General features: G+C 36.7%; 2 protein-coding genes across 2 annotated transcripts in view; one reads left to right on the top strand and one right to left on the bottom strand.

Moving 5' to 3' along the window:
- The window catches only part of St3gal6 (ST3 beta-galactoside alpha-2,3-sialyltransferase 6), a 330,280-nt gene that overhangs the window by 194,824 nt on the left and 108,402 nt on the right, over positions 1 to 27,054 (top strand). The gene's annotated exons all lie outside the window — the stretch shown is intronic.
- The window catches only part of LOC139706664 (spidroin-2-like), a 33,812-nt gene continuing 17,909 nt past the window's right edge, over positions 11,152 to 27,054 (bottom strand). Inside the window, exons 5-9 of the mRNA XM_071614916.1 lie at positions 21,688 to 21,869; positions 16,996 to 17,066; positions 15,926 to 16,022; positions 12,402 to 12,473; positions 11,152 to 11,268 (exon numbers count right to left, since the gene is read on the bottom strand). The gene's annotated coding sequence lies outside the window, so the exon portion shown is untranslated. The remainder of the gene's footprint in view (positions 11,269 to 12,401; positions 12,474 to 15,925; positions 16,023 to 16,995; positions 17,067 to 21,687; positions 21,870 to 27,054) is intronic.

The raw sequence follows: 27,054 nt of genomic DNA, 5'->3' as shown, positions 1-27,054 counted from the left end.
CCGTCACTGACTACCGGTCCAGCATACAGCCATACTTGTGGATAGGCCTATGCACCAGTGGGGGGGTGAGGTTCTTTGCCTCACCTCTGTTGGCCCCCAAATTTGGCCTTGGTGCCAGTGGGGGGGTGAGGTTCTTTGCCTAACCTCTGTTGGCCCGCAAATTTTAGACCATCACTAGCAGAAGGGAGGAGGATACAGAAATGCCACGACACCAAGCCAATTGACGGCTCCTTTGGAAAAATTGTATCACTGGTGACACCATCAGCAAAGATAGGCCAGCACTACCACAATTCGCTGCACCAACAGATAGTTCACAATGTATACAAGTGATACATAGTCCAGGCAAGTTCTGCAAGCAGTTCAAAGCGGAGGAATCTATCAATATATTCATTTCCTCCCAAAGTAAATCAACTCCTTGATTGAGCATTACTTGTTGAGTTATTATTCATTGATGCATCAGTTTATACAGTTTACTGTGATAGCTATAGAAGAAGCTGCAGTTTGGTTTTATCTTTGTCTTCACCGGCACTGGGATGAAGATAGGAATTCTGGCAATGATGCTAAAAAAAAATATGTAACATTCCAACAGGTACTAAGAAAACAATTTTCTGAACAATTGACATTATCCTGAACAGAATTATTAAATATAATGAAAAGGAAAGGTGAAAGTAAACAAACAGATCTCTTAACCACCTTTAAAAATAATCCTTAACAGCTGTTTGCCTAATTTAAATTAAACTATTAAAATCACGTGAATAAAAAAATTCGGATCCATTTTTTCATGAGTGCTCCTCATATATGATATATGGACATACGCACACACAGACATACAACACAAAACACAAGAGTGCACACAAACATACAACACATAAGACAATAGTAAAGGCCTTGTAGTTTTACACAGGTAAAATCTCAATTGCAATGTTTAAAAAATCCACAGTCAAAAAATAAAACTGATCAGAAAAACATTAACCTAGGTTTGTATGAGCTCAAAAAATAAAATAGAACTTTATGATGTGGGAAAAGGCAATAAAATAGATATTGAAAAAAGCATCCTGGTTAATCATTGTCCCAGATGTAAGAATAGCCAAGCTGGAGCTCTGGATATCAGCTGTTATGGATTTGAATCAAATCATCTTTTTTTTGGTCTGTAGAAATCGCTTTGGTTAGTCTCTCTGGAATCCAAATCGGCTGCTGTTCTCCCTGTGGAAACACACAAACAGAACCCCGACTCCAGACAATCACTGGATCAGGACCTTTCCATTGTCCTATTAGAATATCTTTCTAAAGTACCTTCGGCTTATGTACATTTTTTGGACACATATGCCTTTCAGCAGCACTGAGCCCTGATGAATCCAAATTTAAAAAGTTTAGAGTAAAAAGGGTTATTTTAAGTTTATCTTTGGGGGATACATACCCCTTTCCAATTCCCTCTTTTTGCTTTAATAAGTACATTTTAATAGTTTGATGAGCTCTTTCAACTATGCCTTGTCCCTGTGGATTTTATGGGACTCCTATTATATGAGTAATGCCAAATGATGAGCAAAATTGTTTAAAAGAGTTAGAGGTATAGCCAGGACCATTATCTGTTTTTAACTGTTTTGGAACGCCCACAGTGGCAAAATTTTGTAAGCAATGAGCTGTAACATCTTTAGTTTTTTCTCTGGCATGAAGGGAGCCCATCAAAAATCCGGAAGAAGTATCAACTGTAACATGCAAATATTTTAATTTTCCAAATTCTGGCAAGTGTGTGATGTCCATCTGCCAAATATGGTTAGGTATCAATCCTCTAGGATTGACTCCAAGATTAACTTGTGGTAAAAAGGTCACATAATTTTGACATTGTTTTATTATATGTCTGGCTTGTTCCTTAGTTATTTTAAAATGCTTTTGTAAAGTATTAGCATTGACATGGAACCTTTTATGAAAATTTGTAGCTTCTTCTAGTGTAGAGAAAATATGTATGTCATGTGTAGTTTTATCTGCTAAATCGTTGCCCAAACTAAGGGTTCCAGGCAATCCTGTATGTGCCCTGATATGTCCTATAAAGAATGGATCTTTTCTGTCCCAGATTAGACTTTGTATAGTGGAAAACAAAGAGAAAACAGTAGAGGAAGGAGAAATCCTACCAGCATCTTCAAGGGATACTATAGCATTAACTATATACTGACTATCAGAAAATAAATTAAATACAGAATCTTTAAACATCACAAAAGCTTGTAATACTGCATTAAGCTCTACCTTTTAAGCTGATTGTTTGGGTACTAAAAATGTAAAAGTTTGATCAGGGATAACTACTGCTGCTGTACCATTATTTGACCCATCAGTGAATATATTTGGAGCATTCATGATAGGGGTTTTTCTTGTAATTTTTGGAAAAACTACAGGATGCGAAGACCAAAAAGACAACAAAGGATTAGATGGTAAGTGATTATCAAATGAAACATTAGATTTACACATGATTATTGCCCAAGTATTTAACTCATTAGCTAACTCATCAATTTGATCCATAGTATATGGAGTGATAATTTTATTGGGAGAAATTCCAAACACTCCCTTCGCTGCTTTTATTCCTTTGAGTATTAATTGTCCTACAGCCTCAGGATACCTAGTAAGAATAGTGTTAGGAGAATAAGATAAATGTATCCACAATAATGGACCTTCTTGCCAAAATACTCCTGTAGGAATATTTTTTGTTGGTAGTACAATAAATAATAAAGGCAAACTTATATCAATTCTATCCAAATGCATATTTTCCATATATGTTTCAATAATTTTTAATGCCTTTATTGCTTTAGGAGTTAACATGCGGGGTGAATTTGGATCTGATGGACCTTTTAGGATATCAAATAAAGGTCCCAACTCTCCTGTTGTTATGCCTAGATAAGGCCTTCTCCAATTTATGTCTCCCAATAACTTTTGAAAGTTGTTAAGTGATTTGAGTTGATCTACTCGTATTTGAATTTTTGGTGGACGGACCATGGTTGAGGATAATAGAACTCCTAAATAATTAATTGGAAAATTTAATTGTACTTTATCTATTGCTATCTCTAGATTATAATTTTTTAATAAGTTTTTAAGTGTGGCATAACATTCCAGCAATGTGTTTTTATCTTTATGTGCTAATAATACATCATCCATATAGTGAAATATTTGTAGTTGAGGATTTTGATTTCTAAGTGGCTGGATTGCTTTGTTAACATAAATTTGACACATAGTTGGACTGTTAGCCATCCCTTGAAGGAGTACTTTCCATTCATATTTCTGATCAGGACCTTCATGATTTAGTGCAGGGATAGTAAATGCGAAACATGGACTATCCTCGGGATGAATTGGAATTGAAAAAAACAATCTTTAATATCTATAGCTAAAACATGCCAGGTTTTTGGCAAAGCAGACAATTGAGGAATCCCTGATTGAGCAGGTCCCATAATAACCATCTCATTATTAATGGCTCTTAAATCTTGCAATAATCTCCATTTACCAGATTTCTTTTTGATGACAAAAATGGGAGTATTATGGGGAGATACGGAAGGTTGTATATGTCCTTCCGCTAATTGTTGTTTGACCAGGTCATGGGCTACTTGTATCTTTTCTTTAGTCAGGGGCCACTGAGGAACCCATACTGGTCTTTCTGATTTCCAAGTAATTTTGATTGTCTCAGTGGCCCTTTCTGAAAACCCAATCCATGTCTATTTATTCCTTGATCTATTTGAATTGGTGCTGTTATACCTTGTTCTTGTTCTCTTAATCTTTTTTCTTTCCTAAAGCCTTGTCTAGCCCTAGTAGTGGGCACGTTAGGATTGATGTTATTTGTTAACGTCAAACCTAATTGATCTAGGACATCTCGTCCCCATAAATTTATAGGAAGATGATCCAATACATATGGCTGTATAGTTCCTTCACATCCTTCAGGATCCTTCCAATCTAATACCATTGCACTTCTATGGGGATTAGTCGCCACTCCTAGGCCTCGAATCGTTTGAGTGGCTTGTTGTAATGGCCAATGTTTTGGCCATTCTTGACGAGATATGATGCTAAGGTCAGCACCTGTGTCCAGTAGCCCATTAAATTCATGTCCTTGAATATTTAGTTTTAGCATTGGGCGAGAATCTAAATTTAAAGACAGCATAGCCCAATCTACACCTGTGGAGCCTAATCCCCTGGAACCTCTTTCTACACTATGACTGGAAAATTTATCATGCAGGCTGGGTATTATTAATAACTGTGCTATTCTATCTCCTGGTGAAATTACTGATATACCTCTTGGAGAGCTAGCTATAATTTTTATTTCACCTACATAATCGGGATCAATTACCCCAGGACTTATCATAAGTCCTTTTAGTGTAGAAGAACTGTGTCCCAATAATAAGCCTACTGTTCCTTGGGGAAGAGGTCCTTTTACTCCTGTGGGAATGATTTGAACTCCCATCTCTGGAGTTAGTACTGCTCTGGCAGAGGCACAGATGTCCAACCCTGCGCTCCCTCTGGTTTGTCTGATGAGGGATTTAATGGACAATGTGTCCTGGGCACTACCCTGATGGTGTTGCTGGGTTCCTCCACTGCCCCGTGTATTTGTGGTTGTGGGCCCCGGAGCATTGTGCCCCCCAGTCCTTTTTTTGGCAATGGAGCCTGATGCCTTTCTCCACGATATCGTGGGTAAATACCTTGTCCTTGACCATTTTTTAATAAGGGAGTACCCTCTATGGTGGTTTGAGAACGGCATTCATTAGCCCAATGTCTCCCTCTACGGCATCGTGGGCCAATACCCGGTATTCTATTCCTTTTATACCTAGTTTTGTTAAACCCTTTTCCTATGGGGCAATTCCTTTTAAAATGTCCTGTTTGTTCACAATTGTAGCATGTTTTTGGCCTGGCATCTAAAGCCTGTTGTACTGCAGCTGCCAAGACTTGCCCTTGTTCATTAATGTCTCTATATAATTTAATATATGTGTTTAAATCTTCATGTCTCCATGGTCTAATGACTTCTCTGCAGTAACGATTTGCTTGGTCATAAGCCAGTTGTTTTATTAATGGCATTGCTTGTTCTGTATCCTCAAAAATTCTGGCAGCTGTTTGAATAAGCCTATCTACAAATTCAGCGTAAGGTTCATTAACTCTCTGTATTAGCTTAGATAACTGGCCTTGTAAATCTCCATGTCCTTGTAAAGTCTTCCATGCCCTAACTGCGTCTGCAGCAATTTGTGCATATATAGCAGGATCATATTCAATTTTTTGCCATTGACCCTCATAAGGTCCTTTTCCTAACAACATATCTAGATTTCTTTGAGGGTAATCGGCTGCTGCATTTCGCCTAGCTGTCTCCGTGCAAAATTCCTCATTGGCAACCTTCCATAACAAATATTGTCCTCCATTTAGCACAGATTTACACATGCTAGCCCAATCTGCTGGCGTCATGTCCAAGTTGGTAATGGATTTGACCATGCTTACCATGAAGGGTGCTTGGGGACCATAGGTTGTTACAGCCTCCTTTAACTGCTTCACTGTTTTGAAATATAAAGCATGGTGAATTCGCTGCCCTCCTGCCTGCTCAAGTATAGGGCATGCTAATCTTTGAGGTCCTGTCTCAGGATCCCATTTATCACCTATGGGGGTTGAGGGCCACTCAGCTGTCTCCATAGGTGGAGCTGTTGGTTGAATTACGCCCTCTGGTGATAGAATGGAGTTAGTAGCAGCCTCCTGTTGTAGCTTTTTTCCTAATAGCCCCTTTTCCTTTAAATTTTCTTCCTCTGTCTGACTAGCTCGAGAGACCTTCTCTTTTGCTTGATCTAAAATGTCTTTCTCCATGGTTTGAACCTCTAACAATTTACTTAACACTCTTTTGGTTTGTTTTTTACTAATTTCTAATCTACTATAAAGATAACGCAACCCAATAAGATAACACAAAACAAAACCAAAACTGAATGAAACAAAAACGGAATAAAAAAATTGTTGTATCAATTTTCTCTTCCTCAGGGCCAAAAAACTTCAAACCTTGAGCCAACCATTTTTCCCAGTTTGCCTGAGAAAGTTCTAGGGATAGGCAACTTGAAACAAAAACAAAATAAATCAAAACAAGAACACATTGTTTTTTGAAATGGTCACCCATTCTCTCGCCTTCCCTCAGGGGCAAGCAATTTCACTTACCTCTAAGCTTCAGACGTTCCCCGCACGGGCCGCCAAATGCCGCAGTCTTTCTGGGCACAAAATAACCGAGCCACAACAAAAACTTGCAGATTCCAACAGCAACTCTTTATTCCCGAACTCTCACCGGCACTCTACACACACGTTCTGGGAAAAATACACTCCCTCCACCGGGCTCTGCGTACCAATTCTCTCAGAACTCTGCGAGAACACAACGGGAACTCAAGGAGCGGGCACCTGAGGCAGCAGGATACGCCCTATTCCCAGCAGGATCCACCCTAAACCTGGAGCCACTCTAATCCAGCAGGATCCACCCTAAACCTGGAGCCACCCTAATCCCTGAGCAGGGTCACCTTTCAACCAAAAATGCCATGTGTCCTACTTGGCTATGGCTCTCAGCACCTGTCCATTTAATATTCCTTCCTTACTCTGTGCATATTATACACATTGTATTATACACATATATATTATAAAACTGATTTTTTTTTTACAAAAAAGGTGTTTTTCTGACTGAAAGAAAAACAAGACCATAAATATAGTCTATGTTTTCTTTCAGAAGCTTTATTTTTTATCTTTCATATTTGGTCCTGGAACTGATTTTTTAATATGATGTTAAAGGGGGTCTTTATTTTACTTGGACTTTGGAAATTAGTTCTAGTGGTACAGAATCCGAGTACCCTCCTATGTTCTAGCTCTGACATTAGGTGTCATTTTGATAGTTGTGGTTCATTTTCTTTGGGAATTCAAGTGTCAATCTTGTTACTGCTATTTTGAAGATCATGCATTTCTTCCTTTAGCTTGTATTAGTATGTTCACTTTGTCTTTGATTTTTAACAATTGTGGTTAAAAAAATACACCTATATATTGTTTCCTTTGTATTTAATTTGCATGGAGTTTATGGCTTTATTTGTGAGTAGATACTATGTAAAATTCTGTCATTTTATCTTCTAATTTTGTCTGCTTTGTCCATTTTTCCTGCTTTGAAAACTTCCGCTCTATATATGTTAAATATTTTCACTATTTCACATATATTATCTTTTTAAAAGATTTTAAAATATATTTTCCATTCCCTTTTTTCTCTGTGCTTTGTAATAGATATTTTTTCTGATTCTAATCATTTATTAATGTCTAAATCAGCTACATCTAATCAGCATCTATTCAGCTTTTAATTTTAATTATATCATTTTAAATTCTAGAATTTCCATTTGAAGAATTTTCAATGCTTTTTAATTGGCATATAATCATTGTACACATTTATAGGGTACAGTGAGATGTTTCAGCACATGAATACAATGTGCAATGATCAAATCGGAGTAATTAGCATTTCCATCTCTTCAAACATTTATTATTTCTTCATGTTGAGAGCATTTAAAAATTCTCTCATAACTATTTCAAAATGCACAAAAAATTAATGTTAACTGTAGTCCCCTATTATAGTATTAAAATCAGAATTTAATCCTGCTGTGTTTTAGTACTCAGTAACTAACCCTTCTCTGTTTCCACCCCCTCCCCGCCCCCACCAATACTTCCTTCTAGTGACCTCTATTCTATTTTCTACCTCTCTAAAATCAACATTTTTAGCTTCTACATATAAGAGCATATGCTTTGTGTCTTTCTGTGTCTGGATTATTTCTCTGAACATCATATCCTCGTGCCACAAATAACAGGATTTTGTTCTTTTATCTGGCTAAAAATATTCCACTTTGCAAATACACCATTCATCTATTGACGGACACCTAAATTGACTCCACATCTTGGCTATTGTAAATAATTCTGCAATAAACATGAAAGGGAAGATATCTCCAAATATCTCTTAGACATACTGATTTCATTTCCTTTGGTTATACACCCAATATAACTGGGTCATAATGATAGCTCATTTTTAGTTTCTTGAGGAAACTCCATATACTAATTTACATTCCCACCAACAGTATACACAGTTTCTCCTTTCTCCACATTCTCACCAACATTTATTATTGTTGCTTTTATGACAGGCTTTCTAACTGAGGTGAGAAGATATGCAGTGTGATTTAGTGATGTTGAGCAGTGTTTCATGATTAGTGATGTTGAGCAGTTTTTCATATACTTATTGGTCATTTGTATGTCTTCCTTGAAGGTGTTTCTACACATAAGATGTTTTCTGCAGAGACAATTTGACTTCTTCCTTTCTAGTTTGGTTATGATTTCTTTCTTTCTTTTGTCTAATTGCTCTGGCTAAGACTTTCAGTACAAGATTAAATGAGTAAAGTGGGAATCCTTGTCTTGTTCCAAATATTAGAGGACAACTTTGAATTTTCTCTGCATTCACTATTATACCAGTTGTGGGTTTTTCATATATGATCTTTATTATGTTGAAGTATGCTTCTTACATACCTAATTTGTTAAGAATTTTTATCCTGAAGATACAATGAATTTTATCAAATGCTTTGAGGGCATCTAAGGTTCTTCTAGAATTAGCACTAAAAACTACTACAAATGTCCAGAAACAGAAAAAAACTTTACTTTAAATATTTTATTACATTAATATGAAGTGTTAATTCCATGTGTAACTGATATCCCCAAATAACTAAAAATTGGTTGACATTAGCCTCACATTAAAACTAAGGGGTCACCAAGATGTCAGGTTCTCATCTGTAACATTAAATCACCTTGCCTTTATATGAACTCCTCTGATAAGTTTAGTAGATGTTTTCAATGTCTGTCCACCTTTGATTTCCTTATTAATAATTGATGGTATTATTCACTTTTATAAAAATTTCCATTATAACTAAATCACCCACAATTGGCAGTACCATAAAAAAGTGCATAAAATTTACCAATTGCATCAGCCCCAAGACAGAGGGTTCCCAGCTGGTTTCTTATATTCTCACCATGTGTTTAATCCAGATTGCTATGAAAACTCAACTCAAATGATTATTATATCTTCTTTCTTTTCCAGATATGTAAACTTAACTCTGATAAAACCTGCAAGATATCTCTCAACTCCTTATGACATACTCCAAAACAATCAGAATCTCTCCCATCTGTTGTTCCAAAACATTAGTTTTGAGCCCTGCAGTCTTTTTCTATGCTAGGGTTGATGAAAGGTATTAGTTCTTAATGAAAGCTTTTTATAGTAATTTACCATTTTATCTGTTCTATATTTTCATGTAATATGAAATAGGAACTATCAACAAAAGAGCTCTTTTTGGAGTCCCAAGCATAGGTCTTCTTTCCACTTGTTATTTTTCCCATGGCACTAGGGATGCCCCGTTTCATATAAGAATCACCCTTCAGAAAATGTTGACAGGTGTATGCTTAATGATATAGTTCATGGAAATACAGAGATTTTTTATTTGTTTCTTCAAAATAACAGAAAGTGGACCAAAATAAAAAAGATTTAGACTAATTACATTTATCCATTTCCTCCCAAGTTGTTATTTGTCAGTGCCACTGAGCATCTTTCTCATACATTCTGAGGATATGGGACTAGTGAGAAGTTGTAACCCTTCTAAAGGGAAAAGGATCCTTCTTCAGTAAAAAGAATATTTGTGGCTATCGCTCCTTCCTCCAAACTAATCTACAGCTCATATCTTTATGTCAAGAAGTATTGAATCATAAAATTGTGTATGTAGTTAAAAAAGTATATTGTCTTAACTGTAAGTGTGTATGTCTATAAAACATACACACACATATAAGAATATGTCAAAATGTTAACTAGTTAGATCAGATGCCAGATAATTTTTCTAGGTAATTGATATTATTTTTCTCATTTTATTTAACAGGCATATGGAGCTTTAAATAAAAAACCTAAAGATTATTTTATCAGGGGCTGGACATGTGTTTCAGTGGAAAGAACTTGCCTGGCATGTGTGAGGCCCTGGGTTTGATCCTCAGCACCACATATAAATAAATAAATAAAATAAAAGATTCAGTGACAACTAAAAATATTTTTTTAGAAAAGATTATTTTACCAGGAATTCATATATGTTTTGGGCTTGTCTAAGTACTTGAGTTAATAAACATGAAATACATAGAACAAATCCTGGGCTAGTCTATTCTCAATAACTGTTAACTATTAATTCACCACACAGGAAATAAAATTCATTTTTTTAATGCACTACAAACTTAAAATATCTATACTTAAAGCCATGGGTCTTAAAGTTCATGTGGATCTACAGAGGTATAAAATGATATAATGAAGATGCCCACCTCCTTTTTTCTATTGGAGAATCATCATGACAATGTGCAAGGAAATCTATGCTATTAGGCAGAGTAATATGAGAGATTAGAAATCAGCAGCTCTGGTTAGCTGAGGTTAGTTAAACTATGGGCAGAAGTGAATTTTTAAAATTTCTGGAGAGGTAAAAGATGAGCATTATTTCTAACATGGATGAATCTAGAAGTCACTATGCTAAGAAAACAATACAGACACAGAAAAACAAATACCACATTATCTCACTTATATGTAGAATTTTCAAAAGCCAAATTCAGAAATAGAAAGTAAAATGGTGGTCATAAATGTTATCATAAATACCTGACATCTGTATCACCCTTCATTAAATAAGTAAATAAATTTGCCACAAAAAAATGCTGATCAGGAAAGTGGTTTCTATGGAGTTTTATACTTGCCTCACTATTTGGTTTAAAGAGTTCTGGGTTGGTAGTCAAGGTGATGATCTAGATTAAAGCTCCTGCCTTGCTACCTGTTCATCTTAGCCCCCAGTCCATAACTACTCTGGATCTTAGATTTTTTGATCTGTAAAATAATGATTTTTCACAATGTAATTGCAAAGACCTTATGACTGCATAGCATACTAAAATTCAGATAGAAAGCTCTTTTATGATAAGGTCATAAGGAACTTTAAAATTAGTACTATTTAAAGTTTCTCTTTGCTAGGAAAAAACATTTACATACTGATCATAGTTATTGTATTCTGTTTGGGACCTGTTTTAGTCAGGTTTTTCACTGCTGTGACCAAAAAGACCTGATAAGAACAATTAGAGGAGGAAATGTTTATTTGGGGGCTCACAGTTACAGAGGTCTCCATCCATAGATGACTGACTCTATTCTCCAGAGCCTGAAATGAGGCAAAACATCATGGCGGACGTGTGGGATGGAGAAAAGCAGCTGGGGACATGGTACTAGAAAGGAGAGAGAAAGAGGGAGAGGTCTCTTCACCATGGACAAAATATATACCCCAATGGTATGCCCCAGTGACCCACTCCTCCAGCCACACACTACCTGCCTAGAGTTACAACCCAGTTAATTTGTGGATCAATGATTATGTTAAGTACTAATTAGGTTAAGGTTCTCATAATCCAATCACTTTACCTCTAAACCCTCTTGCATTGTCTCACATATGAACTATTGGGGGACACCACATATCTAAACCATAACATTCCACCCTGGACCCCCAAAATATCATTCCCATCTGACAATGCAAAATATATTTGGTCCACTTCAAGAGACCCCATAGTCTCAACAGTTCCAAAAGTTTAAATCTAATGTCTTCTTTTGTTTGTTTCCTTTTTTGTTTTCATTAACTTATTTATTTATTTATGTATTTATTTAATTCGGTATATATGACAGCAGAATGTATTTTCATTCATTGTACACAATTACAGCACTATTTTTCATTTCTCTGGTTGTACACAATGTATAGTCGTACCATATGTGCAGTCATACATGTACCCAGGGTAATAATCCACCATCTTTCCTACCCCCATGCCCCTTCCCCATCCCATCCTCCTATTTGCCCAATCAAAGTTCCTCCTTATTTTTCCCATGCCCCGTCCCCAGTATGGATTACCATCCACTTATCAGAGAGAACATTTGGCCTTTGTTTTTTTTTGGAATTGGCTTACTTTGCTTAGCATGATATTCTCTAACTCCATCCATTTACCTGAAAATGCCATTTTATTCTATTTTAATGCCGATTAATATTCGATTATATATATATATATATCACAGTTTCTTTATCCATTCATCTATTGAAGGGCATATAGGTTGCTTCCACAGTTTAGATATTGTGTATTGAGCTGCTATAAACATTGTTGTAACTGTGTTACTTTAAAATGCTGATTTTAAAGTCCTTTGGTATGGACCAAGGAGTGGGATAGCTGGGTCAAACAATGATTCCATTTCAAGTTTTCTAAGGACTCTCCACACTGCTTTCCAGATTGGTTGCACTAATTTGTAGTCCCACCAGCAATGTATGAGTGTGCCTTTCCCCAAAATCCTCACCCACACTTATTGTTGTTTGTATTCTTGATACCTGCCATTCTGACTGGCATGAGATGACATCTTCATCACTTCAGATTAGGCCCTGATTTCCTTAACAAGACTCCTAAAGCACAAGAAATAAAATCAAGAATTAATAAATGAGATGGACTGAAACTTAAAAGCTTCTTCTTGGCAAAAGAAACAATCAATGATGTAAAAAGAGAGCCTACATTTTGGGAACAAATTTTTGCCACACACACATCAGAGCACTAATCTCCAGGATACATAACGAACTCAAAAAACTTAACACCAAAAAAACCCAAAAACCCAATCAATAAATGGGCTAAGGATCAGAACAGACACTTCTCAGAAGATATACATTTGATCAACAAATAAATGAAAAAATATTCAACATCTCTAGTAATTAGACAAATGCAAATCAAGTTTAATGTCTTCACTGAGACTCAAGGCAAACACTCAGCATAAGTCCCTGTAAAAACCAAATTACATATATCCAATATATATAGGAACAGCCAGGTGCAGTAGCCCACTCCTGTAATCCCAGCATCTGGGGAGGCTGAGGCAGGAGGATCACAATTTCAGCAATTTAGCAAGTCCCTAGCTAATTTAGCAAGACCCTATCTCAAAATAAAAAATAAAAAGGGTTATGGATGTGACATAGTGGTTAAGTACCCCTGGGTTCTATTCATGTAACCAAAACAATTAAAAAAAGGAATATGGTAAATATTTCCATTCCAAAATGGATAATTAGGGGCACAGAAAGAAGGGCTGGAACCAAAGCAAGATCAAAGTCCAATTGGGCAAACAAGTTCTGTAACTCTATGTCGAGCATCTCAAGCACATGGCATCCTAATGTTCTCTCCAAATGGCTTGTGCAGTTCCACCCTATGGCATTGCTGGTTGCAGCTCACATGACCTCTCTGTTGTCTTTGCTGAATCCCTGCAACTTTCCTTGGTTGGCGTTTCATGGTACTGGCATTTCTTAATCTTGGGTGTCTCCACTGCAGCTTCAGCTTCCTCCTCATTTCTCCCTGCATTGCCCTTTCAGGGGCAGTCTGCAGTGACTCTGACCCTGCTGCACATTGCCTGGCCTCCCTGGCCTTCATTGAAATCTTGGTGGATGTCTCTATGACCCCCTAACTCCTGCATCCTGCATTCCTATAGAACTGGTACCATGTGGTTGCTGCCAGGGTCTTCTACCATCTCAAGCAGCAGCCAAGCCTTCAGGGACCACAGCTGTGGCAGCCTCTGAGTACCAGGGTGTCTGAGGATCGTGAAAAACTTACTAGGCTGCCCTGTGCAAACAGGGTGCCCCACTGCTCTCTTCTCAAGGGAGAAACCATTGAGCCTGATGCCTTCAAGGCAACTTTACTATTATTTCTTGGTAAAGTATTTAGAGTTTCTTTAGTGGTGTAATGTCTTTAACAACCATACCTTCCTCAACCCCAGTTTTACTAGCAGTTTTATGGCTAATGCAAGTTTTTCAAATCTTTCTGTTTTGCATTCTATTTCTGATTATTACAATAAACTTCTCTAAAAGCCTCAACAATATCCAGGCCATTGCTTAAATGCTATGATGCCTAGAAATTTCTTCTACATTAAAAAGTCCATCACCTTTAAATTGAACCTCATTGAGTCTCAGAACATGGTCAAACTTTAGACAATTTCTTATCCAGAACATAACAGGAATGACCTCCTTTTCCTGTGAAACCTCATGAACACTGCTTTTCTGTCTACACTCCTCCCAGCATTCTAGTATTCTGAGCCCCCAGCATGAAGGTCCACTTACAACAGTCTAAAACTTTTCCAGATTGCATCTCTAAACGTTCCAAAATTCCTCCCACAAATTCCAAAAAGCTCCAAAATCTTCTTAACCACATGGTCAGTTTAGTCACAGCAACCACCCCAGGCCCTGTACCTGGGGTACAGTGTTTTAGTCAGCTTTTTCTTCACTGTGACCAAAAAACCTTACAAGAACAATTAGAGGAGGAAAAGTTTATTTGGGGGATCACAGTTTCAGAGGTTTCAGTCCATAGATTTCTATTCCTCAGGGCTTGAAACAAGGCAGAACATCATGGCAGAAGTATGTGGTGGAGGAAAGAAGCTGGGGGCATGGCATCAGGAAGGGTGAAGGGCGGGTAATGCTAGCTCCAGAGCTCTTCACCATGGACAAAATATATACCCCACAGGCATGCCTCCAATGATACACCTCCTCCAGCCACACCCTACCTGCCTACTGTTATCACCCAGTCAATCCCTACCAGTGGATCAATGCCCTGATTAGGTTAAGGGTCTCCTAACCCAATCATTTCACTTGTAAACCCTCTTGCATATTCTCACACATGAGCTTTTGGGGGAACACCACATATTTAAACCAAAATAGGACCCTAAATCACAGGAGGAATAGTGATCACACTATGCAAAAGAAATGAAATAGCCACCCCTAAATTCCAAGTAAATGAATACTATTTATTTTTATTATTTTGTGATATTTTTGTGTAAACACGCCATAGTCAACAAACAGTTCAACGGAAATTGAGATGATCAAAAGGCAGTTGCACGCATTTTACTAATTTGCAAGGCAGCAATCACTGTGGCTGAAACACACTTAAAGTATGTTGCAAGTGTCTGCCTTGCACAGGGAGTTTTAGGTGAGTGATTGGTGAGAAATCAGGGTGTGAAAGGAAGATAGGAAATAATTACTCAATAGTTCTTGGAAACTATCCTTTAATTACCATCAAATCACACCAACTATTGACTATGTTAAGACTAATAACTTAGACTGGAGTTGTGACTCAGTGGTAGAGCGCTTGCCTGGTATGCATGAGGCCCTGGGTTCGATTCTCAGCACTGCATATAAGTAAATAAATAAAATAAAAAGACACTAAACACTGACAACTAAAAAAATATATTAAAAAAGATTAATAAGTTATTATTTAAGATTCTTTTTCCTAATTTAAATTTTGGAAGTCTCAAAAGGTAGAAAACTTAAAGAAAAAAATGTTTTAATTCAAATTTAAAACAGCTAATTTTTTCAGAACACACTGATAAAACTGGTTGTAAAAATAGAGATTTACTACTTTATAGCCAAAAAATCTGAGGAAAAATGTTTATAACTTTATTAGAGCTCATCAGGAGATGGGACTCTCCATTCACCCTTCTTGGTACATTGATTTGGGACCCTAAAAATGTTTGCAGGATGGCTCTTCCTGTTTCATATATCACATCTAAATAGGACTATATATGAGCTCTAAAATACATCAGATTTTGTAACCTGCACTTAATATTCTACCATAAACATTTCTTTCATAATAAATCTTTGCAATTTTTAATTTAAATGGTGGCATGTATTCCTTGCCCCCCCCCCAAAAGTATAATTTATTCAACTTGTAATAAGCAGTATTCCTTTCATTTATGGAATACCTGAGCATTTAGCATTATATACCGGAGGCTTTGGATAAATATCTCTAATCCTTAAAACAATCTTGCAAGGTAGCTATTACCATTCTTATTTTACATATGATAAAACTGGAACTCAGAAAGATTAAGATTTACCTGATATTCCTGCTGGTAAGTTGTAGAACAGGGAATTTGAGCTCAAGGTGCATCCAATTTCCAAACCAGAATTTAAAATGTTTTTTATTCCACATCCCTTGGTGGGGGGGGGGGATTAAAACCCAAAGGAAAAGGAAAATTCATAAACACAGAATTAACCAAGTTTATTACTCAGCAAAACCAACTAAACAAAATACTTGAATTCTTAGAGTATCTAGCAAGTGGCAACAAAGATATAATGTGTATTCAGATTTATTCATATGAAGTTAAAGCTACAATCCATGATTATAATTTTAGTAAACATCAGTTATTCAGTGTGCATTAGTTATTATGTTGAGCTCACTCTGACATTCTGTTTTCTGTAATTCTTAATCAGGCTTACTCTATTCTGGCTAATTGCTCCCCAGCACTTCCTACAGTTGCCCCAATAGTGTGTGTAAGACACATAATCCATCAACTTCTTCAACATTCCTCAAGAAGGTTAGATAAAGTTCAGTTCCTCACAGTACCCAACTCTAGAAAACTCCTAATTTGATTCTCACATAGCAAAATAAACTCCATTTAGCAACAGAAAATTCTGTGAAATAAATGTGTGAGTGTGTGTGCATGTATATAGTATATACATATTCTTGTATGGGTTTGGCTCATTTCATCAAATAGGTCAATCACAGTTTTTTGTTTTTGTTTTTGTTTTCTTGGTTCCAAAGGTATTAAGAAAACTGAATAGTATCTATAGGTGTCAGCAGTTAAGTGGAATACATAAATTAAAAAGGATAAATAAAAGGTCAGAGGGGATTCCTATAACCATAAATTCTAGAACAGACCAGAAAACAACACAGAGCAAAGGTTTCTGGCCAGCCAACCGAACTGGCAGAGACTAAGCCAAAGTGATTATGTTACTGCATTTCACCTTCTCTGAGGACACATCCTTCTCCCCTCCCAGCCCAGGAACTAGTCCCTTGATCACAAAAATCTGGAGCAGTTTCAGGTACATTGGGTCAACTCTAAGGTATTTTCCTACTCCTTTCCAGGATGTGCTAAAAAAGCTTTATCAAGACATGGTGTCCTACCTCCTTTCCATGTCCTGTCCTCTCCTCTTGCTTCCTTTTCCCCAGTGTCATCCCTGCTTGTGGCACGGGTGCTTAAGGGAGAAAGGTGACAACATAAATAAGTTCCCTCTAGATGAAGCACAGCAGAGCCAAACAGGAAATGATGTTGTCAGCTTTCCTCATGAGGGTGGACACATTGGAAAGAGCTGGCAGATGAGAAACCAGTGTCCCTTAGAGAGCAGGAAACATTCACAGAGTTCCAGCCCCATCCAATGTTCTCTGCTCTGATGCTCAGGGCTGGAAGAAAGCGCTCCTTGGTCTGTCTGGCCAGGCTAAGGCAGTGTGTAGGATGAGGACTCACCATGATGCTTTCCTCCACCCCACCATAAACCTCTGGGAGGGAGAGGGGGCATTTCGAAGTTTGTTTTAGGTTGGCTTTTGTGACTATCAAGAAAGAAATGTTCTTTTATTTTTTTTTTTCTATTCTAGTTGACAAATATTCTTACTTCATACCTCAGTAATCCAGGGTTACAAATTTGGGGTTGAGACAGGTGAAAGATGATGAGCAAATGAACATACGAGACACAAAGATTTGTTTAATAAACTCAAAATTATAGCATATAGATGTCTAACATTTATAAAAATCTATAAATTTATGACAAGAGAAGAGAAAGACTTTGGAAAGCTACAGATCTGGGTTTCATTCTAGCTTCCTTGTGTCCTAGCAGAGCAACATTGCACAAGTTGGTAAATTCCTTTAAACACTCACTCTTCTTCACTGAAATGAATGTAATGGTGCTGACATCAGAGGATCCTTAGATGAGAAAGGATGACTATCAAGTGTAAGGCATAAAGTGACCAAGTAGAAATATTAGTTCCCTATCTTATCTTTAATCATTTACCACATTAATCCATAGACCCAAAGAAATGTAGATGTTTTTAAAATTTTCAAACAAATAAACAAATGCCTTTAAGTATTAAACATTATCACTACTCTCAAAAAAAACTTACAATCTAAATCAGGAATATACTGTTTTGTCACATGGAACAACAAGAGAACAACACAAAAGAATTTATTAAGGAAACAATTGTGTAATATGTGATTCAGATATATAATTACAATTGTTAAGAAAAAATGAAATAAAAATGGATGACAGAAATTTTCTATCAGATTGTGTTCCCTTTTCTAGAATGTTCTAGGAATTCTGTGGAGCAAGAAGAAAGTCTAGGTTGAGATTGAATATATAAAAATACTAATTTGTACTTTGCCATATAAAAATAAACTGAAAGATATACTTGGTGACATTTTGGGGGTGCTCCAGAAAAAAATCCTATAATGCCTGAAGCCTAGCCCAAACTTTCAGAAACTAACAGCTTTTGAGAATTTATGTTAGAATTAACCTCTCATTCCAATCTGCTCATAACTCCATGACAATTTGCTCTCACTTTGTGTCACTGCATTTTATACAAATTTTCCCATGCTTATGCAAATATCAGATAATATTTTAAAAAATACAAAATAAGTACGAATTCTCAAGTTCTCTCCTACTCCCACTCAGCAAAGAAGCTGATCACCAGAAAAGCAGAACACCAAGAATATTTTTTAAATGCAAATCTTTTTTTGAAACTCTTTCACTTTCATGGGATTGAAATTCCATAGGGAAAAAAATAAGAACATATTAAACTTCTTAGTCTCTTTCCCTTAGAGCAGTTGATGAAAAACATTTGCATTTTTAAGGTATTTTCATATAACTCATGAATCGTTTCTTTTTGGCCATCCAATACCAATTCAGGATGATGATAATATCTCTAGAAATTATTCTTCCATATGTCTTTGGACATTATTTGTAACCACACCTTATGGAATTATGATACTTTTCTTCTCAAGAATCATATAAAGTAATCAACATGGAAGAAAGACAAAAATCACTATCTGGATAATAACTGAAGTAGAATAAAAAAAGTTGCCTCTGCTATGCTCACTAACATTGCACGATTGACTCATTCATTTTCATAACAGTCCTATGGGGTCAGTATAAATGTCCTCATTTTGTAAATGAGAAAAGTTGTATGAGAGATGTGGCACACTTAACCAAGGTTACAAAGCTAGTAAATGGTGGAACCAGAATTCAAACAGACCAGACTCAAAACTTAAATGATTGTTCCCCAACAAGAAGTTTCATAAGCATTGCTGAATTAGTATAAAGAATGAAATTTCTTTAAATGTCAACACAGTGCTGATAATCTCTCTTTAAAGCAAAATGTCTACTTCCATTTCCTATAAATTTTTGTGAATGTTTATAGACAAATGTATATATATGTACATATATACATGCACACACACACATATATATTGTATGTGCATATAGTACTAGTGTTCTTCAGATAAACAGAACCAGTAGAATATGTATGTGCACATGTGTGCATACACATACACATACAGACACATAGATTTATTTTAAGGATTTGGCTCATGTGTTATGGAGCCTAGCAAGTCCAAAATGAGAAAGGTGGGTTAGCAGCCTAGAGACCCAGTAAGAGCTGATATCATAATTAAAGTCCAAAGGCTGACAGCCTCAGATTCTCTTTTGCTTGGGAGAGGTAAGTCTTTTGTTATATTTAGTCTTTAAATTGATAGGATGAGGTCCATTCACATTGCAGGGGACTACTCAGATTCTCTCAATTGAAATAATCTCATTCAAAAATTCCCTCAAAAAAATATCCAGAATAATTCCTGACCATTTATTGGGCTCTACTGTGCAGCTGCACTAGCACTTAAAATTATTTGTACTGTATATAGCTACATTGTATGTTTAATCATTATATATAAACTTTTTCATAGAAGATGGAAAATATTCTTGTAGTACTTTGGATTATGAAGAGAAACATTTGAAATCACTACTCAAGGACAGAAGATAAAGAAGCATTGGTTCCTATTTTGTACTGACCACTGGACATAACTAGTTTCATGAATAAATTCTCTTAGCTTTTCTGGTAATTCACCTCTTTCTCCTAAATCTTCAGGTTAAACAAAACAAAAATCAGCTTTATCAAAATTTTTAAAGTAAAGTGATACATTTCTATATATGTATGATCTATATCTCTATCTATCTAGAGGAATTTAGAAGTTGGCCTGCTTTCTACTTAAGCCAGGAAGTAAGATGGACTGAACAAGACATATAAAACTCCTTTGCTTTCCAAAGAGAGGAGGACCAGAGATCCCACATACATACATACAAAATTATGCACAAAAATGATTTAATAAAAGTGTTGTGGTTTCTCCCAGAATGTATGGGTAGCCTAAGTGATGAGAAGGTATCTAACACACTGATGCACACTCTCCAGATCCAAGGGGATGCAATTAGTATATATTAGAACACATACATTCTCTTTATATATGGCTTTAATTAAAATAAAATATAAAAGTAAATATTCATTATTATCCTTGCCCTTGTGATTATGAAGCAGTCAGTTGTCATATCTCTTATGAAAAGGAACCTAAGGGACAACAGAAAGGCACAATGCTGAGAGGTTGCCAGTGGCACCATTGCTCATTAGTTTGCTATGTGCTGCAGACCTCACATTCCTGGGTTAGTGGGTTTATATATTCTGTTTCTGCAGGTATGAAGTAGAGTGAATGAGGAGAAAGGATGTTATTTGGACATGAGTTTGTATCTGTAATAGTACACCTGCAGGAAAAAAGGTAAATTATTATTGAACCAGAACAAACTTTTATTTTCTAAGAACAGCTATATGATCTCTGGCACAGTGGGACACTTGCTATCTTAAATATTACAGTTAATGACAGCAATTTAAGCTTTATTTTAAAAATACTATGCATATTTAATATTTTTCTCACATGGTAAGAAAATTAAGGCATACATAAAAGCTATATTTTTTTTATAAAGTGGGAAAACTAAGAGGCAAGAAAGAAACAAAGCCAGCATTTGCCTTAGAGTATCTACAGACTCCAAGTGACTTCAAGTTTCTGATGACAGAGCACCAAAGCTGGAAATCCAGTAGGACCACCCACCGCATAAAGCTGGAACACGGGTGAATAATGACTCTCAAAAATGTCCATGTTTAATTCCTAGAACCTCTGAATATGTTGTTATATGATGAGGGGGTACTGAGGTTGCAGATGCAATTAAGACTGATTATCAGCTTATTTTAAGGTAAGAAGATTGTCCTGGATTGTCCATCAAACCCAACACAATCACAAGGGCCCTTTAAATGTGGAAGAGGAAGGCAGAAGGTCAGATTCAAAGGGAAATTTGAAAATGCTATGTGCAGACTTTGAAGAGGGAGGAAAGGACTATGAACCAAGGCATGTATGTGGCCTCCAGAAGCTGGAAGAGGCAAGGAAACATTCTGTGATAGAGCCTCCAGAAGCAATGTAGTCTGCTGACACTGACTTGCCTAGAATTCTGACCTCTAGAACCATAAATGCACATGGTTTTGGTCAGTACGTTGGTGATAATTTGTTCCAATAGAGACAGAAAAGCACTGCAAAGCCCAATGGGATAATATATTTCTAGAATACTTTCAATATAGAATTGTTAGGGGAAATTATGATTATGGAGATGACAGAAAATTTTCTATAATATGTGTTAAGATGAAACACACACAAACATTATCTAGTCTATGCAGGAGATCAACAAATAAAATAAATTTTATTGGTTGAATTGAATGTAATGAGATGAGAAATATCACCTGGCTCTGGAAAGGGCAGGACAAAGTTCATTCACAATCATGTTCACTGGAAGAAAGAAGAGCTGAGTCACTGTGCCTGAAGCAGGAACATTTTGCAGAATTCAGAATCCCATTAATAGAAATAGATGCCCTTGTCAGCAATCCGTTCCTTCCTTATGTGTCAGATGCTTTCATCGTGTGCCCTAAAGAGAAGAAATTATCTTTATAGGCAAGGGAAATTATTCCATTTCGGGGCATTCAAACTACGAATCCGGAGGGTTATTTGGGGAACATTTACCCTCAGGATGTGCAACAGACCATCAAAGTTCACAGAGGAAAAGAAGACTCTTTCTGAGTCTTCTATGTACTAACAGTGCTACTGTTTCCACACAGGAGAAATGTTTTCTTCATCTTTTAAGTCTGTGGACATTTAGTATCAGACCAATGACTTCATAATTTAATATTTCCCTTTCAAAGCCTCAGATTGTTTATGCAGGGCATGATGGAACATGCCTGAAATTCCAGCCACCACAAGGCTGAGGCAGGAAGATCACAAATTTGAGGCCAGCTGCAGCAATTTAGCAAGACCATAAACAATTTGGCAAGACCCTGCCTAAAAATAAAAATAGTCTGGGTATGGGGCTTAGTGGTTACACACCTCTGGGTTCAAATCCCCATACCAAAAAAAAAAAAAAAAAAATGCTTGTGGCCAGTGCTTCAGAATATTTTTGCAAATAAATAAATAAATAAATAGATTATGGTATGTGTAGTGACTTCAAAAATATTTAAGGAAAAGAAAATTAAGGGTAGATAAGTTTGAAATGGGCAGGGAGGGAGCTCAGGGTAAGGAAAGGAGAAAATGACATTGGCTTATTCCAATGCAATGGAACAGCAAATTGTATTCCTTTTTAATGCCCTTGCCTTTAACCTCTGCCTCTTGTCCAGTACTCAGGAACTAATACTGATCTTGGCCATCTTACACCTCCCTGTGGCCATATAAGCAGTGCCCTAAATGGATATATCTTCTTTTTTCCATCTTCATATCTCACCAAGCCTCAACTGTTATTTTCTTGTTCCTCTGCTTTCACTTCCAACGATTCTTACTGAAACGAGCTCATAAGCTAATACATAGGTGCTATTGCCTGTAAACACCCTGTAACTTTTCCCCCACAGAAGAGGGTATGGGTCTAATGACTCCCTTTCTTTCAGCACACTGGAATCTAGTGTGTAAGGGCAAAGATGCTGCTAAGAATTCAACAATCCATTGACCCACTGTGTGTTTTGTATGTTGCTGTCAAGCCAGTTCCTGCTTCAAATTGAAATGTGGCAATGAAGATGTGCCCTGAAAGGTGGAAGAGAAAAGAGAGATGTTCAGTTATTCTTCAAAATAAACAGATAAGAGAATTCCAAAAAATTAGGACAAATGAACTATGCTGGAGTACAGTGAGTCTAAGATAATTATGGAGAGGAAGAAAAGGGTAAGAGTATTGTACTGGGAATCAACTTTACAATACATTTAAAAAGCACAATAATTTAGACTGAAATTGAATTTTTATTACTGATAGATATTTGGTCTGTGCTTGTGTGAAAGATACTTTATACACATACTAGACCACATCGTTCATTGTGCTGCACAATAAGTTTAGGGTGACCAACTCATCTAAATTTTCCCAATTTTTCCACTGAAAATTTTGACAGCCTGGGAACTCCTTCAGCCTTTATCAACCTTAGTTGACTACCTAAGTTTTAGTGACTAATAAGTGCTTCATGTGTCATATCCTGGCAAGACCAGTATGCTTTCATTTTTCTAAAGGAAGGTTGGGAAAGATGAAGAAACTATGCTGAAATTTGGAATGGAATCCACAGATATTATCTTTAGTTTAAATGCAAACACTTAGGGCAAATATTAAAAACCTGATACTAACTTCATAGGCTCTGATTCTAGAATCTGCATTTTCTTTTTTTCTCCTGCCTACAAGAGAGGATAGGTATAGTACTCAGAAAAAGACAATCTGGGGAAAAGTTTAATTAACAAGTAGTAGGAGGAAGAGGACAAGGGGATGAGGAAAAGGAGAGGGAAGAAGGATTAAGTGTGTGTGTGTGTGTGTGTGTGTGTGTGTGTGTGTAAGAAAGAAGGTGTTTGTTAGTTGCTGAGCAGGCTAAACAAATGTTAGTTGTAGGGTGGGCTGAACACTGGACCCCCATCTGTCTGGTTCCTTATCGCTTGTTTGCCTCAAGTCTGAACACTCGACCCCCACCCATCTGGTGCAACAGAAACCCACATCTAGCTCCTGCCCAATCTGTCTGAAGGCTTCAAAAGATGTCAACCTTAGCAACCACTGTATGATCCAATCATTGTATGCCAACAAGGCAGCTTGCAGACCCAGAGACCCCATTAGATTTTGGCTATAAAAACTCTCCTCTGCTGAAACTCTCTCTTCTCTTGCTTTCTCTTTCTCTTGCGCTTTGCTCTCCTCCCCTACCCCTTGCTTTGTCCTCTCCCACCCTGGCTTTTCTCTCTCTCTCTCTCTCTCTCTCTCTCTCTCTCTCTCTCTCTCTCTCTCTCCTCTCTTTCCCTGCTCTCTTTCTCTCCTTCTCTCTTTTTCTTTTCCTTCTCTATCAATCAGACACAGCTGCAATAAAGATCTCTTGGTCACTCCAAGTGTCGTGGTCACTTTCCTTTCAGCGTTGACCTAAAGCTGAAGTTCTTAACTGAAGATAGTTCCATCCTCCAGAGGACATTTGGCAAGGCTGGAAATTGTTTGGTTGGCACACTGGGATCTAGTGTGTAAGGGCAAAGACACTGCTAAGTATTCAACAATGCACAAGACAGCCCTCTACAGCAGTTTTCTTGCTCAAAGTGATGCCAAGGTGAAGAAATCATAACTTAAAGGAATGCATCATTGAAAATGGACTAACACACCAGAAATATGTATAGGAAGATGGCTGGAGATCCATCTTTCCTGACTGTCTTTAGATCACAACGTACATAGAGTGATGCTGAAAAAACCTGATCTTCAAGTGTGTAAAGGAGTAGTGCTAGCAAATAAACAGAATGTTGAAAGTATGAGGGGATACAGGGGCCAGTTCAACTGCCCAGGTGTCACATAAAATGAGGCAGGAGGATGATAAGTTCAAGGACAGCCTCAGCAACTTGGGGAGACCCTGTTTCAAAATAAGATTGTTTAATAAAGATCTGAGGATATAGATCAATGGTTGATTATCCCAGAGACCAACCCACAGTTCAACAATACAAATAAATAAATAAGTAGATAGACAAATAAATAATGTAGTCACAGCATGGAATCAGAAAGAAGCAGTAGAATCTCCACATGTTACATCCACTCACATTATGAGATATTTTTTCCTTATCTCATATTTTCTAACGTGTGTGTGTGTGTGTGTGTGTGTGTGTGTGTGTGTATGACAGAAAGAGAGAGGAACCTATATCTCCCTTTTGTAAATGAAGAAACTAAGGCTTGGAGAAATCAAATCTGAGTTTTCCAAGTATACACAGCAGTACACACAGTATTAAACACACAATATGAACCCAGTATGGGTTCAACCCCTACACAATACTGCTTCCCTTACCATGGGCACAGTAAATGTAAGGAAGTGTGTGATTACATCAAGCAATGTCATTAACTTCATTTTGTATATGAGGAAACTGATATTTAAACAAACTCAATGTATCATCTAGATCACACAGCTGATTAGAAGCTCAAACTAAGAACTTTTGAGTTTAATGTTCTACATTTCAAGAAAGCTGTAACAATTCTTATATGAAAAAAATAATGTAATTTCTTTGTTCACCTATATTAGGAATGAAGTAAGAAGTATAAATAGGAAAAAGGGTTTTAAGTTTCTTCGGACAAAGAGACAAAATTTAGTTTTTATTCACTGTTTTGGCCCAAAGTCATAGTATAAAAATTTCTGTTTTAATTTGAAGATAAAAACCGCCACAATAATTCTTAGTTTTTTTTTAATTTAAAAGATTTAAAAATTCAAAAATGCTACCCAACTCCAATGTTCATTTGTTGATGAATCAAAATAGACAAAACCTAAAAAGAGTTTCACATATGGGTTAGTCTCAGATCTTTGAAGTTCACTTTCTTTGATAAAGTCAACATTTCACTTAAAATTATTGAAATTTAATCTGGTCCATCACACTTTCATTACATTATATCACTCTCAACTGAATCCTCTTAGTTCAAGAGTGAATCCTGATGTTTTGATTTGGAGATAAGGAGTCCCCCAAAAGCTCCTGTTAATATAGGAATGTTCAGAAGTGAAACAATTAGATTTTGAAGATTGTAACATAATCAGTGGATCCATTTGATGGATTAATAATTTGAATCGACTAAATGAGGGCTAACTGTAGGCAGGTGGGGCATGGCTGGAGGAGGTAGATCACATGAGGCACGCCGTTGGGGGTTATATTTTGTCCCTGGCACCTGGATATCACTCTCTCCTGGCCAACATGAGTTGAGCAGCTTTCCTCCATGACAACCTTCCGCCATGATGTTTTGTCTCACCTTGGGCCCAGAACGTTGAAGCTGGATGTCCATGGACTGAACCTCTGACACCATGAGGCCAAAATAAACTTTTACTTCTTACAGTTGTTCTTGTTAGGTATTTTGGTCACAGCAATGCAAAGCTGACTGAAACTACTTGGGTCTAACCTTTGGCCTGCTTCATGTGCAACATTGAAAAAATTATTTAACCTTTCGGTGTCTGTTTTTCTGTAAGAGCTTTGGAAAAATAATAGATAATATATTGAAATTGAAAATACAGTCTCTCCCTCCCCCCCCACACACACATCAACATCCCTATTTTGTAAAAAGGGACACTGAGGCTTGGAGAAATTAAGTCTGGAGTTTTCCAAGGACACATAATAAGTAAATATTTACCAAGAATGTGAACATGTTGGGCCTTCAACCCCTAATGATAGGGATACATTCTTCGAAATGCATTGTTAGATGATTTCATCACTATACAAACATCTCAGAGTGCACTTACACAAACTAGAGTGCACCTAGGCTATATGGTATAGCTTATTGCTGCTACAAATCCATACATCATGTTACTGTATTAAATACCATAGGCAGCTGTAACACATTGGTATGAATTTGTGTGTCTAAACATATCTAAACTTAGAAAGAAGCTTGGTAAAAAAATATGGTATAAAAATAGAAAATGATAGACCTTGTTATGGATTAGATATGAAATAGTTTAGATATGAGATGTCTCCCCCAAAATCTTCTATTTGAAGCAATGCAAGAATATTTAGGTTTAAGTACCTTAACCCTATCAGTGAATTAATTCCCTGATAAGGATGAATTGAATGGTAACTGAAGGCAGGTAGTATGTAGCTGGAAGAGGTGAGTC

The sequence above is a fragment of the Marmota flaviventris genome, chromosome 8 (genome assembly GCF_047511675.1).
Source record: "Marmota flaviventris isolate mMarFla1 chromosome 8, mMarFla1.hap1, whole genome shotgun sequence".
NCBI lineage: Eukaryota > Metazoa > Chordata > Mammalia > Rodentia > Sciuridae > Marmota > Marmota flaviventris.
Note: the sequence above shows the minus strand (reverse complement) of the source record. Positions and strands in the feature narration are given on the sequence as shown.